The following is a 5,787-nucleotide window of genomic DNA, read 5'->3' as shown; positions in this document are numbered from 1 at the left end:
AAAGACCAAAAAAAACGATTTCTGAAGTGGCTCTGTATCTGAAATCCCTTAAATAATTATAAGGAACAATACCACAAAGTATGATGTTTGTTGCAAGATGTGAATGATTTATGAGTGCGTCTGCAACATACGAGCCCCACTACCAGGGAAATAACAGGATTTCTTAGCAAAACTTTCCCAACCCAATTACCTGATTCAGTCCGGCTTTTCTGCTTTTAATACTTACTTTCAGTTTCACTATAATATATCACAACTACAAGAACAATGGAACAGGAATGAGATTTTGTTTTGTTTTTGTAAACTACATCAGGCAAGGGCGGATCAATTCACTTTGGAGGGGGGGGGGGGGGGGGGGTTACAAAATGACTGCGAAGATACAAGTTGACGGCGCCGAAGGCGCCTAAGCCTCTAGGGGGGTGCGGGGGCATGCCCCCCCGGAAATTTTTTTTTATCCAAAGAAGCAAAATAGAGCTATCTGGTGCATCCTGAGCCAATAAATTACCTCTTTTTTGGGTGTGTGGGGGGGTGGGGGTTCGTTTACGTAACCCGTGTAACCCCCCCCCCCCAGATCCGCCCTTGAATTCAGGATTTAACTAGTTTGGAAGCTCTGCTTACATACAAAATACAGACAGTGACGTTCAATCGTGGTGACTGATCAGTGCACTGACTGAGACGGACGATTCGATTTTATCGCTTCACCACGCCTTTCCAACTATGTGCTCCCATACAGTTTTGGTAGATACATGCTTGTTCAAGTATATTATTAGTATTACCAATGTGAATCTTATTTTCCTTTCGATGGTCAGTTTTACTCACCTCAGTAACGACAGTCACCTCTGCGAATGCTGTCGAAGAATCTAACCGAAAGTAAACATTCTCGGAATCTACGCGCATCGGCCTTGACGCAAGTTCAATACTGAGCCATGAGCGCGGCGCGGCGAAGTTGGCGATCTATACATATCTCTGTTGAGGCCTTGCAAGGTTTTGACGGCAACAATAATTATTGTAGTTCTCTAAGACTTTATATCTGTTTGATTTGTAATATGTTGGGAAGACATATTTATCAAATAAAACATAATAAACAAGAGGCGAAGCCATCAAGGCTCACGTAAGAAATCGACAAACAGTAACACACACACACACACACACACACACACACACACACACACACACACACACACACACACACACACACACACACACACACACACACACACACACACACACACACACACACACAGAAAGAGCATAGGTGAAACTGTGCAAGAAAGCGAGACACTAGATCTAGATCTGTCTGTCTGCATGTAGCCTACTTACAGGGACACGACTGCCAACTAGTCTCGGCCCGCTCAAAATAATAATGACCGAGACTTTCAGTACTTCCTTCGCGTGACGTCTAACCCTCTTACGTCATAATGTGACGTCAATGTAATGTGACGTCTTCAAATGTTAGAGTTTCTACCACAGACATACACACGCACGCACGCACGCACGCACATACGCACGCACGCACAGACAGACAAAGTTACGATCGCATAGGCTACACTTACGTGAGCCAAAAACGACACAACGTACGTACATTGTTAAAATTATTATTGGCCAACGTTGAACATTTCACGAAGGCCTCAATCTTCCCGCACCGTAGACCAGATTAGTAGGTGCTTGATTTTGGTATTTTGATTTTACATAACATTAAACCTTTCTTGGGGTTCATGGTCATGGCAACAGCCATAATAATATTATATCATGTATAATATTACATTTCAGCATATGTGAATTACATGTCATCATACCAAACTGTCATACATTTTTATTCCCACATCATTCTGATTGATCACAACCAAACCTACTATCAGTGGACACATCCAAATGTAGGCGCCTGTTCTTGACAGCCACTGATCTAAAAATAGCAACTTGCTGGGTCCTTTGCCGCCAACAGACACTGTTTGGCCTGTAGGTAAAATGTACAATGTATTTTCTGATTTGTGCACAAAAGCCTTTTTTCTTTTTTCTTTTTCTTAACATAACAATGTTTAATGTCACTGTTTGTTTAAAAGACCATGGTCACATTTGTAAAAAAAATGTTAAATTAGAAAATAAATAACATTTTGGTTCATGATTTTTCCTACACCTGTGCTGAAAATAAGAAATAAAAATGTCGGTATATAAGTCACTCAAATACTGCTAAGTATGAATGGCTCGGTTTGAGTTTGTTGCGGTTGACCCTGCACAATTCGACCTATGATGTTTTTGTTGAACAATTTTGCTGTCACCCCTCCCATAGGGTGACGTATTTCACAACTTCCTGTGTTACACAAACTCAGTGATGACCAATTTTGCCTTCACCCCTCCCATAGGGTGACGGATTTCACAACTTTCTACAGATGAACAATGTTGCCTTCACCCCTCCCATAGGGTGACGGATGTCACAACTTCCTGTGTACACAAACTGATGACGTATTTCACAACAAAATGGCGCTGCCCATGGTCAACCTCGAAACTATCCGTATAGAATGGGGGCCTCCTGGCCCCCATAATAAATCACAGTTTTTAAATGTCGTACCTGCATCAGTGCTGTGACTATCGTTCCAGTCGAATCAAACTGCCTCGGTTTTGTGTGTGTTTTGGTTTGGTTTATCTGTAGTTGTTGTTGTTGTTGGTGTTGGTGTTGATGATGTTGTTGTTGTTGTTGTCACTCGCTGGACACACAGGTATAACATTTTCACAAATACCAAGAACTGGACCTCTACATTATGTACATGGGCTGTATCTAACACACCCCATTCTCATTCTCTTCAGTCCAAGTGCGTTCAGCTGCAGGTGCACATGATTCCTCGTTGTCTCCGTGTGCCCTTGAGTGTGTTACTGCTACCCCTCGTTCCACTGACCTTCCTTCACCTTCTGTCATCGTACACCCATTTCCAGAGTGGATAGAAACACAATGCTATAGTGTAGCTACCCGCAGGTGCAAATAAGATCCGTACACTCTTCAAAAAAAGTTAAGCACGCTACACAAAACAGACAAGACCGAATTCTTTCATTTTTAGAAAAGTATATTATTGAACAACCAAGGAGTAATGACAAACAAAGCAAAGATCGAACGCGGCAGCGACAATCAGTTTAGCTAGAGTGTGTCAAACGTGACAACCCTCGAAAATGGAATTCACAACAATGTGAATCAGTGTCAATAACGCGTGTGCCCTGCCTCCGTTGTGTGCCAGGCATTCAACACATCGTTCGCGCATGGAGTGGATCAGGTTGCATATGAATGCTCTGGGAACTCCATTCCACTCCTGCTGGAGCCATTGCAGCAGTTGACCCAGATTGGCAGGAGGAGGGTGATGTTGCTGTACCCGACGACAAAGCTCGTCCCACATGTGCTCTATGGGGTTCAGGTCCGGGCTGTTGGCTGGTCACAGCATCCTGTTGACCCTGGCCTGCTGGATGAAGGTGTTTACAGCTGCAGAGCGATGGGGAGGTGCGTTGTCATCCTGAAGAATCGCACGAGGGCCGATCGCTTGGAGGGCTGGAACGACCAGGGGTTGCAGGATCTCATTCTGGTAGCGGACACCGGTCAAGTTGCCCACTACATGGTACAGAGGTGTCCTTAGACGTGTGCTGATCCCTCCCCAGACCATCACAGAGCCTCCGCCAAAACACTGTCGTTCCAGAACAGCGCCTTCTGCGAAGCGCTCTCCGCGACGCCTCCACACTCGGATGCGACCATTAGCAGGTTCCAAGCAAAAGCGGGACTCATCTGTAAACAACACCTGAGCCCACTGCTGACGTTGCCACCTCACATGTTGAGTGCACCAGGCTCGGCGAGCTGCTCGGTGATTAGCAGTCAGGGTTGTTCCTCGGACTGGACGCCTTGCACGCAAGCCAAAGTTGTGTAAGCGGTTTCGGATCGTCTGACCACTAACAACAGTGTTGGTGGTAGCTTGTAGGCGTTGCCTAATGTTGTTTGCCGTAGCCATTCTTTGTTGCATGGCCTGCCTCTGAATGAAGCGATCCTTTCTTTGTGTGGTGACTCTGGGCCGACCAGAACGTTGTCGCTCCTGCACTCTTCCAGTTGCGTGGAATCTCTGTTCTACAGTAGTCTGATGATGACAGAGGGAGCCACTGTAAGCCTCTGGGCCACTTGCCTGGCAGCAACACCGTCTTGTAGCCATCCTATTGCCCTTCCTCTATCCAAATCGCTCAGTTTTCTTCGTGGGGGCATGTTGCTACTGTGCATAATTGTGTCAGCGTGTCAACCTTTAAACACAAGCTGGTGAGCGATGTTCATTGCCAGGACCCTGTTGTAGCACGTGCATCACAACCTTTTGCCCTGGCATGCGTTCCGCACATTTCATGGGGCTATAAAAAAACCACCATTTTTCTTCCAAAATGCAGAAGCTTTTGAGAAGTCCCACAAAGGGAAATAACTCTGCCTGCCAAACAAAATTCTAGGTCAAGACTAATTGTTCATTTGTTAATTCAAACACATTAATCTTTTAATTATTATGTCGATGTTTAATTTTTTGGCGTTTCTTTATAATTAAATCCGTTTTTTCTACCGATCCTTAACTTTTTTTGAAGAGTGTATGTGTACGTGCGTGTGGGTCGTAAGTCTGAAGTGTGTCTGATTATAATCAGCGCACCAAATATGTGTGTTTTTTCTCTTCGTTGAACTGAGTACAACGAACTGTGTTGGGGTTGTTTTTAATTATGCAAGTTTTGGTCTTTCGTTTGCGACTAAATCTAAAACGTGACAACGACTCTGGTACCCCTGGAAGAGTGGGTCTATTTGTGCCAAGACTGGTTTAGTCCGCAACTTTGTCTGTTAACAAAGATGGATAACTGATTTGAAGGATGACAACGTGTTATATTGCAAGACAAGACGTGACATGACATGACGCCCATCCCCTCACCCATCCCATCCCCTCGCAAACATATCACACACACACACACACACACACACGCGCGCACACAGACAGACACACACACACACACACACACACACACACACACACACACACACACACACACACACGACACACACCCACGCACGCAAACACGCAGAGACACAAGCATACACACACGTACACATTTACATACGTACAATGATGAGAGAGAGAGAGAGAGAGAGAGAGAGAGAGAGAGAGAGAGAGAGAGAGAGAGAGAGAGAGAGAGAGAGAGAGAGAGAGAGAGAGAGAGACAATGACAATGACAATGACAATGACAATTCTTTATTTTACGAGGGTAACAGAATAAGCATTGGTATACTTTTTTGCATCTGGCCCTCGCCCTAAAGAGGGACTAAATCTACTATAAAAAACTACTACTACTACTACAATACTTACATAATTAGTAAGTTTATGTACATACGTGCATTATATGAAACATTGTAGTTTATACATGTTCATGACAGGGTGCAAAGCAAAAATTTGCAAGTCAATTAGAGTAAGAATACTATGCAATAGTACATCAACTCTGCAAGACAATGGATATTATGCAGAACATCATAATTTCATAAACAAAACAATAAATCAAAGGTGAGTGACTGTGTCTCAAAGGACATAACAATCAAGAATATACTATTTTCATTAAATGGGATATATATTTGTTTTTGAAAGAATCTGTGCTGGTAGCTTCCCGTAAGGCATTCGGAAGAGCGTTCCAGAGACGGCCACCTGAATAAACTAGACTAGACTTAAATAAGTCTTTCCTGGGAAGAGGAGTGTTAAATTTCATAAGGTGGTGTGAATTCTTCAAAGAGAACTTTGAACAAATGGTTTGGGGTAA

This window comes from Littorina saxatilis, linkage group LG1 (assembly GCF_037325665.1).
Source record: "Littorina saxatilis isolate snail1 linkage group LG1, US_GU_Lsax_2.0, whole genome shotgun sequence".
In the NCBI taxonomy this organism is placed as follows: Eukaryota; Metazoa; Mollusca; class Gastropoda; order Littorinimorpha; family Littorinidae; genus Littorina; species Littorina saxatilis.
This window is presented reverse-complemented; position numbering follows the sequence as displayed.